Consider the following 13,608-nt stretch of genomic DNA (forward strand, 5'->3'; position numbering starts at 1 on the left):
TGTTTTCAGCTTGTTCTTTATGGAAACGTATGCTGTTCTGTATGTTGTATGCGTAATTCCGAAGAATGTAGGCACTGTTCGCTGCACTTTGCCGAGGGCTTGTAGCCTCTTGCCTTACGGGGCTATGAGCCATTGCATTTTTTTTTGCTTGCTTACGGATGAGCCATTGCTTACTATGGTATGAGCCATTAATGATGATAGCTTTCGACACACTGTTCTGTATGTTGTATGCGTGATTCCAAAGAATGTAAGCACTGTTGGCTTCACTTTGCTGAGTGCTTATAGCCTCTGCCTTACGGAGCTATGAGCCATTGCATTTTTTGCTTGCTTGGAGGGCGGGGGGGTGTATGCGCGCTCTTAGCGCTTAAGGGGGTTACGAGCCATTGATGATAGTTTGCTGTCGACGGACGCGAAAGAATCCCGGGATCCTAGCCATATACAGCTTCACTGTAAACGTCCAAGGGCATACATGGCTTCACACGCAAGGCGCTTTGCCAAAGGGTACTAAGTAGAGCTTGCCAGTGAAGCGATGTGGAGCACCTGCAGCAATCCAGTAATAGAATTTAGGCTCGTATGTGCCCTTACATTAAATAGTGTCCTTACATTAAATAGGAGTTTTGACTTTCCTGTATGTAGGTGACGTCAGAACCACAGGCTTTCCGTTATCAACGGAATCAGCAAAAAACTGATGCACTGAAAGCTATTCGTCGAGACTACATAAAACTATGTGCAAAGAAAAGGTCTTCCTAAATATAACCGGAGCAGGATTTTCAAAGCAGTATCCTCAAACAATTGGTTGATATAGGCAGAGTCGTTCGCAGTCTTATCACAATATAAAGTTGTAAACAAATTTAAGAGGCTACGTTACATCGAGGAAAAAGAAACAGTCCGTCATCTGATATCACATATTTTGAACAGTCTGCTTAAGTATGACCAATAAATGTGGGGGGAAATTGTTCACTTAATAGGAAGACAAGCGCTAAAGCAAATAAAATTAACCTATGTAAAGCAGATCAATGGAACAGCCCTTACGGAGCATTTTAATCAATCTTTGAAGACTTGAGACGCGCGAGCCTTTAATATCACAACAGTCCAAACATCATTACGATATCAACATCACCAATACACCTATATTACAGATGCATTTCCGAAGTTGCTGGCACATATTTATCACCTAGAAACAGTTGTATCAAATGCGTAAATTATTTATAAATGAATCATTAAGCAAGTTAGCAGTATTTAAGAGTAAGTTACCAAAGCCCGTTGCAGTCGTTGTGAAACACACCCTTAACACCTGACTTTCGTGCGGTGTAATTCTAAAGAACGGGGTGAAAACATGAGTAAAATATGAATGGGTCTGAAAGAATGACCTCCCCAATTATTGATCGCTGCCAGAAAACAAAAATAATCCTCGCTTATAGCTTTTCCCAAAAACCTGCTATCATAACCATTTGCTTATAAGGCTTTACGAAAAGGGGAACCATTGACGATACTTTAAACGGAAGGGCAGGCCACTGTTCTCGACAACTTTAACAAATAAAAACGCTCAGCGTGGATATCTAGTTAGATTTGATTGAAATAACAAAACAATTCGATTATTCTAATCATTGTACTTAATTTCAGCCCACTCATTTATTTGTAAATGTGACGCGATTGGTTTAAAATTAAGGAACATGACCTGCACATGAAGTCTTCTAAAACCGGAAGGCTACAGCATTCTCATGCGTACACTATAGCTTACTTGCATCGCCTGAGCTAGCATCTAGTGCTCGTACGTGTAAGTTCTTTGTCTATGAAAGCGATGTAGTAGTTTAACAAGGTCTTCACCAGTTTGCAAAAACCACCAGCAGGCCACGTTATTCGTGCCGTAACGTGGCCTAACAGAACAAGCATGATGGATGAAATCAAAAGTTCAACAACGTCAGATTATTACCTATTATCGCGTATTCCACACGTACATCCGTCGTTACAGTGCCTCAGAGACTTGGGTGGCTTATCTCTGAGGTCAGACATCTGATGATCGGGCGCGACTCACCTTACGAGCAACCCACGGAGACGTAACTTGTGGGCTTGGTGTGGTGCGAAATGCTTTCTCGGAAGTCTTAGCGGTCACCGGGGTATGCGTGAAGGAAAAAGCGGGGAGGCTCTAGATGGCGACGGGCGGGTGTTTCACAAGGGCAAACAAAAGCATCGAGCACACCCGGAAGAAAACAATATCGCGAAGGACAAATAACGCGAGGGAGGAGGGAGGTGAGATAAGCAGCGGCGCGGTTTCTCGTGACGGCATCGTGGCGTAAGAAAGAGCGAGAGCGAGTGAGAGAGAGAGAGATCTCGCATGCTTCGTCAAGGGCTTCCCAGAAGCCGTTCATAACTCTGCTGCAATGCTGCAAGCGTCCCGCCAGTTACTCGCGTGCACGCATCTATAAGAGCCGTCGACACGAGAGGTTGTGCCGGAAGGGTGAGCATCCATCCAACACCGCCGCATCAGTTGCGAGCAGTACTGTGATCAACCGGAATCAACGGATCGTCGAAGTCACGGTCGCTTTCACACCACGAGACATATTCCCAGTAATTCCGCGCAATGCCGGGGAAGGTAGGACGGCAGGGAGTGAAATCCAATTAAGGGATATGCCATCCTGCGCTCTAATAGTTTGCGGTGATTTTTCAGTGCTACGCAATGTGACGCCCGCGGCAGTCATTTCAAAGACCTAGTTAGCGTTGGCACGATTAGAGGTACACGCGTGATGTGGTCTAATAAGCCGATGTGGCATAGGGCTGTTGTGCTGGAAGACCAAGGTTCGATCCCACTATCGGCCGCGCAATTCAATATTGTTTTAAGTGTGAGCTACTCAGCAAGACAGCATCAGCATCCAGCAGTCATGGTCAGGAAAGTCCGCAAGGCTGCGCTTTGCTTTAGAAGCTCGTTCATTGCAGGGCTCTCGATGTTTCTGTTCGTTGTCAAGTGAGACGTTTTCAATATGATAGTGGTGGCCTTTGCTGGAATGATGACGGAGTGACGACGGAATTACGATGAAGGACGAAATTACGACGAAGGAGGGAGCCGCCGTTGGTGTATGTTTATATATCATTCCGGTGCAACTCATAATTGGAGTAAGGTAATCTGTTTAAGAGCCGGCGTTGAATATCTGCTTTCTTCCGGACACCGGGTTGCTCGGTCAGGCACCAAGGAGTAGTCAAAAATATCGCGATAGGTGTAAAACAAGCTGGTATAGGCTCAGGATGTGCGGATACAGTTCGGCAGAACGAGGCACGTGGTCTCTCCGCAGGAAGAGAGGCTAGACGGTGGCAAGGAGTCCGGGCGTGGTGTCTTACGTGCACTGTTAGGGCTTCAATTACGATGTTGGTCCTGATGAGGCGACTCTGGTGACGGCAATAGTTGGCGCCGTTGACGAATTTCGAGGAAGACCTACACATATCCGGAGCGCAGGGGCCTGAACAATTTGCGTAGCAGTCAAACACGTTGTGCGGCTAGTTGATGCATACCTTTGACAGCACACTAAGATAGATAGTATCAGCATACAAGGATAGTAGAATAGTAGTTATAAGGATATAAGGATAGTAGGTATAAGGATAGTAGAAGGTAGAAAGAGAGGACAGGTAGCGCCTTGTCTTGTCTTGGTTCCTTCTAAGCGTGCTGTCACTGTTGGCGCTTCAACTTTAGAAATCAATTTGTATATAGTGCGTAGGCTTGTTTTACTTGGGTTTGTTAATGCTGGCAAGCTGTCTACCATGTGACGTAAAGCTGTAAAATGAACCATGTGACGTTAAACTGTCCTGTCCATTTCATTGTTTGTCACATGGTTCATTTTTCGCGCGGTCACACGTTTTATCAATATTTTAGGTGAGTGATTATTAGAGGTTTTAGTTTTGACGCAGACGCTGTACTTAGACGCCTTTATTCATGTTTTTTCCGTGTTATTCGTCAGTCATTATTCTCATAGTCGTGCGGGTTTATCACTGACTGGGCCTTAGGCGTTTGAAGTGTGTTATGCTGTGGATAGTTTGATAGTGGAGCGTAGACGGTACTTTTTATGTCTCGTTTTTTCTCCGCGTTGGCTTGGAAAAGACCATGCTAGATGAATTGCTTCCCGTGCTGCTCCACGTGTGGTTCTCGCTTGCTCATAATATTTTGTGCCAGATAGGATTCCTTACAGGTCGGTAGATTGCTGTATCTTACTTCTAAAGTTTAGTGTGTGATTCGGCTTGATTAACCTACATAAGGCAGTCTTGTTGCGGAAATAAACTTCCGGTGCCGGTCCTGTCGTTTGTGTTCTTGAGTCCTGGTCATCTGCGCCTTGCCTTTACTAATTCAAGCACGAACCAATTAGCCCAAGCAAGAGTTTTACTTAGATCACATTCTAAGTGTGCTGTCGCACATTAGAAGGTTAGTGGTTCTAACTTCTGGTCCAGTTAATTTTTTTTCAACTACGACGTACGTGCTACATTCATTTAGTCCTATACATGATGTCTCCGTTTGTCAGTTCCGCTCGCTCTGGCACAAGCTAAAAAAATGAAAATAGCACCATCCGGTATTTAGCTGAAGTACTGGTTAATGCGCTGTATAGATATTTTAATAGGTCACAGGGCACAATGTTCTTTTCGAAACAACGCCTGTTTGATTTTTTTTAATGTCACAGGCCTCTGCTACGCCCTTACATGTAAGTTATTCTAGATACATTCTGGTGTCGAGAGTAGTTGTGCAATTAAAATACCATTGCGCATTCCGTGTCCTAAACAATTGGTCAATACCGCCGTTTCACGTGAAACTGCTGAACATGAAATGTTACCTCAGTCACTCACTGAAATGGCGCAAATTATGTTAAGAAAAGGGGAAATTTCACTTCCTCAAAGTAAAAATTAAGATAGTAATCTATTTTAATTAGTAAATAAATTAAAATAGTGCTTAACAATTACGTTGTCGCACAATTTTCTGCTGAAGAAGTCGCCTGTCGCTTGAGTTTGAACAGTTCATTCAATGTTTTCACAGGCCGTACGGAGAAGAAAAATAACATCTGCGTAGGCGATGCTAGTATTTCAAGTCCTCGAGACAGATGCGGGCTGCTTTCGCTTAAACGTTATCAGGTTAGTTTGAAGCTAAACACCTCGCAATATATTCACAGTACGGAGTACCTGTGGTTGCTGGGTAATATACTGCCAACCGCCGCATATTCATTGGCTTCTAATTAACAGGGCCACTAACTCTGTCGATCCAGGTCAGGCTCCGATTAGTGGACTTTCCGAGTAACACCCGCCTCGAACTCCGGCGAGTGCGACGCCCTCTCCGCCACAGCAGCGGCCCACGACGCTGCCAAGTCAATGTCTCCCAGTCGTCCGCCCATTTCACCTCGCGCTTGAATTTATGGGGGGCGTGGGCAGGCATGCGGGGCCCAACGGAGCGGGTTTTTCGGATAGATTCTGGGCCCCGATTCCATGCCTTGCCCAACTTCAACGCTGACAGCGGTAGCCGAGCAGGTTAGGAGTACCGCACACTCGCTCGCCTCTGAAGGTCGACTATACGAAAGAGTAATGAACCGTCGACAAGCCACTCAAGTGATAAATGAAGCGCGGCCGTGGTGCATAGCAAACTCTTCGGCTTTTTTCTGGCGCGAGCAATGGCCGAGTAGATGTAAGGTGTAGCGTTGGTGCTAAGTAAAAGTATCTCGACAACACCGAGGCCATTCCCCGCGTACTGGGCAGCTTCCAGTGTATGCGGCATTGCCAGGTCTTGCCGGATCTTCCGTTGCGGATAATTCAATGCGCGCCGTAACTACCGTTTCCAATAGCACCACATATCGTACGCGATCACATCTGTTCCTGATTAGCTTTTTTAAAATTATTATTATGGAAATTAATAATAGGATAGGCTGGCGCCTTTATGGCGGCACCGGCTGCTCCTTCTCACTTAGTAAAGGAAACAAATATGCGCAAAAAGAGAGAATAACCTCACAAATTATGGCAGTCATAGAACACCAGATGTATAAAAACAATACAATCCGAAATTACATGAATCGCAATGTTTTGTCCACGAGTACACATGCGGATATACAAAGTTAAATCTTTTTAATGGCCAAAATACCAAAGACAAGTAATTACACATAGCGTAAAAAAACACGATCACCACATAACTCAATTTTGAACACAGAACAACATTTATATCCCTCATTTAACTTATTAGGATAAACTGAACTTTAATATTTCGCCAGAGCGAGTACGTCTTCGAAAACCTTTTTGAAAGCAAACAATGCTCTTTTTTGAAGGCCCGCTGTTAGCCATGGACCGAATATCTTTTACAGTGAATGGTCTTCCACCTAAGAGTAACCAATTTGCTTGCGGTAGCCTTCATTGTTGTATCACATCTAATGAAAGAGCGTGCGCTATCTACATGCACGCTTGCCGCGTGCGTATACTTGCCCGTATTTATGGATCATGTTTAGCGCTCTTGAGGAGGAGATGATGCACATCTTCGTCTGGATAGCCACAGGAACACTGCGGACTAGAGGCACGTTTTATCCCATATAAAAATTGTCTCGTATTCTGTCGGAGACCATAGACTAGTATGCCAAGAGATTTCTTGGTATGTGCAGGTTCGGCTACATGATTTTCCAGGAACGTGGGGTTAGCTGTAGTAATGGACATGTTATTCCAACCACAGCGACCCTGCGTCTTTGCCACCACCGGTTGAACATTATTACGTTTTGACATATTCATGTTTAATCATGGTTCGATGTTCCATTTCATTTTACTTTTACGCATTCTTTATTTGTTTTGGCCTACGTGCATGCGTGCCGTGCAAGCGTGCGTGCTCCTTTCAATTCTAACCATTTCGATTACTTCCATTTCAGGTGACAAGCCCGGCGTGCATTAGAACTGAGACCAGCCATCCTTAAAGTCTCTCTCAGGCGCAATCACGATTTCATTGCATTTACGAGTTACGACATTTATCGGTTCTTTAGAGAAGGCTCACGGCGATATTAGCTCTCGAAATGATCGTAACACGCTCGGTTTAAACACATACAGGCAGCAGGTTGCGCGGAGCCGCATATACGGGCATTTGGCTAAGAGTGACGGGCGGAAAGCATCATTAGCGCCGCCCGGCACACCTACAAGTTACGTGCAGGTGGCTTCGTCGCGTGGCATTCACTGCGTGTTCCCGGTCAGGTAAAAGAAAGTATAACGCGACCGCATCCGGCGCGCGTGGAACGTTAACTCCGCTGCACGATTCTTTTTGTGTGCGATTATTAGCAACGGAATCGCGATGGCCGAAATAAGCGGACAATACTGAAAACTGCTGAAATATGTGTTTGCGAATCGAGCCACGGGTTTGGAACTACACTATTACACCAGGCTGGATGCTGTGACGGACTGCAGTGCTCCAGTACATACTTCGAAATTATTTATACTATCGGTAATTTTCACAATGATGTTATGCTAGCTATCCAAGTGCTGTTTTGCGCTTTGGCCTACACAATTTTGTGTCCACGAAAGTGCAATGTGTTAAATAACCTTTCCTTAATTTCGCGAGGACTGTAAATATATATTCGAAACTTGAAGATAATCGTATTCGAAGACGACTTCATTTTGTCTAATTCGTCTAGAGTGACTGCGTCTGACAATGTTAGAAATCACATTTGACACTCAATACACTAATGCCGAACGCGATGCAAGAATTCGCTATCCCTGCATTATATATTACTGCATTTCTTTCAGTAGTGATTAAACGTGCTCGCTTGTCCGGTAGACAAGATACGGGCCCGTACTCGCAAAAGCCATTCGTGTGCTACGAAGGTTCGCTGGAGTAGACTGTTCGCAAGAACTGTTTGTTTATGAGAACATACCATCATTACGAACGAAAAGCTTTGCGCATTCCACCCACCTTGCTTTACTGAAGCAGTAAGAATAAGCGCATCTTAATATGGGTGCGAGAAACGACGCTTAGCGCAAACTCGAGCAACAATCCCTCTTCCCCATACCTGAATAAATATTGATTGCTTGCTCCAAATCTACTAATCATACTTGCTATACCAATTCACTTGCAAGTCATGGCTACGAATTGTATAATTTATACGTAACAAAAGTCTCAGACTCCAGCGACGGTAGCTACTCCGTTTCTCTTTGCGCTACGGCCCTCGTCACCTAGAAAATAAGCCTGTGCCCAAAACGAAAGATGCAGATTGTGCTGACATGAAAAAGAGCAGAGGTAGCAAATGTTTGGGCACAAATTGTGTGTAACGTAAACGATAGATCACTGCCGTTTATTCTTAAAATAAAGAACAATATGAATGAATGAATGAATGAATGAATGAATGAATGAATGAATGAATGAATGAATGAATGAATGAATGAATGAATGAATGAAAATTGCTAAGGGAACCAATATTGATGCCTCTCCTTACGTAAAAAGCGTAATTCTCTAGGTCCTATATAATCCAGGAAGTATTGGCTCTCACCCATCTCAACACAACGTAACTGCAAAACCACAACTCGCCTAATGTTACGAATAAAGGAAAAGAACGTCTGTACCTGAGGTGGATGACCCTGCAAGCGTTCTTGCTATGTCGTCAACCAACGTTGATGACGCTCATCGCTGTCATTTTTCATCGCGGCGATACATGACTAACATCGTTTTATGCATGCTTGTTAAGGAAGGCTAGAGCCGAATAGCACGCACAAGATAGTTCCGGTAAACCAGAACAAAGGGAACAAGGGAACAGCATGCGTCTTACGAGTACGTGAAGCAGTTGAAGAGCTAATGACCAGTATATAAATATTTGATGACTAGTAAACAAATGACTGTGCTAATACGTCGTGATTGGAGTTTCAGTTGGGAGCGGAAGATCATGAGTGTTTACCAATAATATTGATGGCGTAAAGAAGTCTCTGAAAGATCACTACAGGTTAACTTCAAATGTGCTCGTTGACCCCGGAACGAAGGTCTTTTGAGGCTGATGCGGCAGCGTTGAAATACCGTAAGATCGCCTTCCAAACACTCTTTTCTTTCCTTTCTTTTGGGGAAATAATCTATTTGTCTTGATCATCGTCTTCCTGCTAGTTATTACTTTGATATGCGACCATTCTAAAGCAACGATACGCCGCCTGTGTGCAGTGCTGCACATTGGTGCTGCCATAAATCATTCAATGCTGTAAGAATGAGCGCATTGAATACGTATTGGAAAGAGAAAAAAGAACAGCAGATCGCAGCGATTCTTCTAGCTCTGAACTCATTAATGACTATACGACAGCAGCTATCTCGCTCTCAGCGGATTCTGACGTTTGTTTCTCGAAAAACAATTACTTGCGCGATGCACACAACGTCGTCCTCGAACGCTATATACAGTATTGCCTGATGTGGCCTCCGAAATGCGTGACAGACGGCACTACGCTCAGAGCCTGTGCGAAGTGCAAAACCCTGTCCAAATTTCCAGGCACCAAGGAAGAAAAAGTGGAGAAGGAAAGGCAGGGAGGTTAACCAGTTTAGCTTAACCGGTTTTCTACCTTACACATGGCAGCGGGAGGGGGGGGGGTGAAAGATGGGGAGGAGAGAGAGAGAGACAGCACATAACACAGCACACAAAGCATCTCGATAACGAAGTAGATCCCAGGTCCAGCTCCCAACTCCCAGAGCGGCAGGAGCTGTAGTCTAAATCCTCGAGCTGGCGCACTAAGTTTTCTTTACAGCTATAGCTGTCATGGGCTCACTCCGCTAGTCGTTTTGAAGACCTCCGGGACCCATCGCTAGAATACCAGAATTCATTGATAGAATTTTTGTCATTAGGAAAGGACGTCGCAACGCCCAGCCGGGATTTAAACTCAAAGCAACTAAGGCGTTGTTACAGTACTTGAAGTCGACAGTTGTTTGCGACCATTCGTAGACTGTGTCCTTCTTAAGGTGTGGGCGAAATTAGTGCCTTCTCTTTCTTCCCTTTATCTTTTTTTTTTGTCCCTTTATTCCCGTTTTCCCAGTGCAGCGTATCAAACCGGGCGCTCGTATAGTTAACCTTACTGCCTTTGCTTGCCCCCCCCCCCCCTCTCTCCCTCTCTCTGAACGACAAATCCACTGACTGAGTCAAATATCCTACCTCTCAGTCCCTCCGCCAATACCACATCAGATAATACTGCGCCACTAAAATACTGTGCTTGACGTTCTTGGGCGCTGGTTAAGATGACTGGCTGATGCCTCGCTCTGCTGCTTATCGATAAACCAACGCCGCAGTGACAGGATACGAAACAAACGAAGCCAGTGGCAAGAAGCGAGAGACAGGTTAGGAAAGAGGGGGAGGGGGAAATAGGCGTGTCTCTGCTTCTTCACCACCGGGGAGCAACACCTACGCAACCAAACACGACTCTGACTAGAAGAATCACTGACCGAAGCCTAATAAGGAGATTGCTCGCCTGCATCTTCAAGCGTTTAATGCAAGTTATACCGCACGAGAGAGTAGCAGACTTACTGCACGTAATATTGTGCCCGTTATCGCGTCGCTGCTTCGCATTATGGGTGAAGATGCAATTTACTGTCTACGGTATATGCCGAGGGTGGAGCTTAGAATGGGAAGGTGGCCAGACGACGATGACTTAACGGAAAAGATAGACGGAGACAGCTAATTCAGTGTGGAGCTGCTAAGTGGCGTTGCAGTTTACAAAAAGCAAGGACCGTAAAACAACAAGGACAGTAAATAAATAGAAAAAAAGAAAACAAGGCCCGTCTAAGGCGAGAAAGTTTAGAACAATAGGGTGTCAAGCGCTTTTTTTTTTGTGATTATTCTTTACCGATTATTTGTTTAGTGACTCCAGACATGGCAAAAAGGGTATTATGCGCTGCGAGTACTTTTTTGTTTTTCGTGCAACCTTGCTTCGAAGTACAGGTGGTGTGTATGCGTTTGAATTTGATATTTATTTTGTTACTTTCTACCGACTACCTATGCACATTGAACTTCATTTTTATTCGTCTGTTTTCAACCTCGCGCGTAAGTGTGAAATATCGTCATCCACCATTTAGTTCTATTTCGTCATATTTTTTTTTTGTTGTTGTTGTTGGCGGTAACCGGCGTTTGCTTTTATTAATTTTCGTCACTCATAGTGCCTTAACAATAGAAGTTCAACGGAATAGCACAAGGCACGTGGCTTGCGACCTATCCACCTGGTCCCTTAGCTAAATCTATCTATCTATCCAGGGAATGCGTAGCACAATAACCAAAACGTCTGCACACTACGTGGACGGCCGTCATTCGTCTCACTCAACCTCCCTATAGGTAACGCGTGTGAGACGGGCCTTCAATTTATTTGACGCGGGTCTCAGAGCTGTGACATTTCGCAGTCTCCCCCGCGTGACGATGACGACGGCCTCTACGCGTGCGGTGACAATACGTCTCGTCTGCACCCTCGCCAGCGGCGTGAACGCGTGCCAACCTTTCCACTTGGAAGGTATACCGATAAATGACCTTCTGGCCATTGTGCCTTTCACTTCCTATATGGCTGCTGTTTGCACGGACAGATAAAACCACTCGCAGCATCGAGACGCGGTTCTGTGATCACGTCCGTCTGCGCGCTTTCCGACTTTCACCAAGGTCGTCCGTGTGCTTGTACCTTCATGTGTTGGGGGAAAAGGAGCCAGAGCTACGGAACTGCTTTTTCTTTTTGCCTCGCTTCTGCGAAGTTGCTGGTAATCTAGAAACCTCTCCGAACGTCTACCCTTCAATTTGTTGCATTTTACGATGTCTGTGTTTTTTCTTATCGGTCCCTCAGAAAATTTTTTTTCGTCCTTCTACCTACGTAAAGAAACGCACAAAATAAACACAAACGAGGCTTGGTGATCTGGAAAATGCCACCGCCTCACAGAGGGAGGCGGAACTTGAAACTCGACTCTCGAAAACATGTGCAATGGCGCTGCCACAAACGAGAAGAAGATAGCTCGAAGGACTGTGACGTGCACTGTGAGTGACGTGAACAACCGGCAGTACAGCGCACGCTACTACTTGCACGATTTCTTTCCTTAAGCCTACCTCTCGCTGACGTGCGCCGAATCAAATCGCACTTGCCTCACACCTGCCTTGTTGCAGTAGTGCAACGTGTTTTCTCTGGCGATGACCGGTGCATTAGTGAATCTGAGCACGCATTAAACTCGGCTAGGCAGTATAGAAAACAGGCAGCCCTTGCCGTGAATATTCCGAAAATCGGCATACCTGCATGCCAGTGTAGACTTAACACTCGCGAGAACTCTATAGCTGCACAATTGCGAGTGTTCTCTGTACGTGGGGTTGACTTGAAGCCTGCGGCAATATCAGCTCGCAGCAGGCTGCCAGTAGCAGTTTCAGGAAGGTCGATAAATATGAATCACTTACGCAGGCTCTGAGTAATTGGTCGCGTTAGTAGAGAGAGAGAGAGAGAGAAAGGCAAAGGAAAGACTGGGAGGTTAACCAGAGATTATCTCCGGCTGGCTACCCTGTACTGGGGGAGGGGCAAGAGGATGCAATATGTGAGAAAGAAAGAAGGATAAAAAAAGGATTCGACGTTGATCTGGCCACGTTGAAGGGGCCACGTCATTGTCAGTATAATGCACTCACAGGCATAAACTAACTAAACATAGGGTTACTAGAACTGTGAAACAAACTATCGAATTGACTACCAAACTTTTTCACCTTCTATAAAATCAGATAGGTTGTAAGAGGACTACAGCTGGTGAGGCTACCTTATCATGCCTCGCCTGCCTCTTATGCCTGAAATTGTATACCCTGCCTTGTTTTGTACTATAACATGCGCAGTGCGGCACACGCTCCAGGACCCCGTGATGTATTCTGATTTACCTTTAGTCCTGGAGCTCCAGAAAACTTCAGCACCAAGAAAATATAATAATAATAATAATAATAATAATAATAATAATAATAATAATAATAATAATAATAATAATAATAATAATAATATAACTGCGCTGAACCCAACTGGTAAATAAACCTTCAACGTTTCTAACATTTTAATAACTGGCAGCCGTTCGTACATGAAAAGCGATCAAATAATATGCAGGCTGACATTATAAAAAAATTAATTAGCAGAGTTTTCTGTTGTTTTTTACTTTTTGCCATGTGTATAATGCCACATCGCTCATTCGGGCACACTTCGTTCTGTTCTTTCGAAAGGAAACAAAAATTTTAACAGCGTACCTCCATTTTGTTAGAAGCTGAGTATTTCGTATTCCACCCCATTTTCTCATCTTTTCTTTCTTGCGCCATAGAGCTGTTAAACGCGAGCAGCAGACCTTTTATCTATGGGGAACTACCACGTCATTCATCTTGCAACTGATTCCGAAAGCTCTACGTACAGCTCACATATACGAAAGCCGATATAGCGGGAAAATGAGGGCACGTCCAATTCTCAACAGCACTTAGCCGTTGCTAACCAGAAGCAACCTCACTGCTCGGAGAAACCCACAATCAGGCAGGTGGAAATATCCATGCGCCAAAAAGAAATATAATCGAGGAGAAAAGTTAAGGATCCAAGAGCAATTAAAACCTAACTGAAAGCAATTTCGCAAGTAATGCGCCATGCCTTCGCTTCCGGGCTCAATGAGAATAACGTTGCGCCATTATGCATGCCTTA

The 13,608-nt window shown here is 44.8% G+C and overlaps 1 protein-coding gene across 2 annotated transcripts in view; it reads right to left on the reverse strand.

Annotated features, from left to right (window-relative positions):
* Positions 1–13,608, reverse strand: part of LOC126521955 (cytochrome P450 302a1, mitochondrial-like) — a 73,488-nt gene that overhangs the window by 51,478 nt on the left and 8,402 nt on the right. The gene's annotated exons all lie outside the window — the stretch shown is intronic.

This window comes from Dermacentor andersoni, chromosome 6 (genome assembly GCF_023375885.2).
Source record: "Dermacentor andersoni chromosome 6, qqDerAnde1_hic_scaffold, whole genome shotgun sequence".
Taxonomy (NCBI): Eukaryota; Metazoa; Arthropoda; class Arachnida; order Ixodida; family Ixodidae; genus Dermacentor; species Dermacentor andersoni.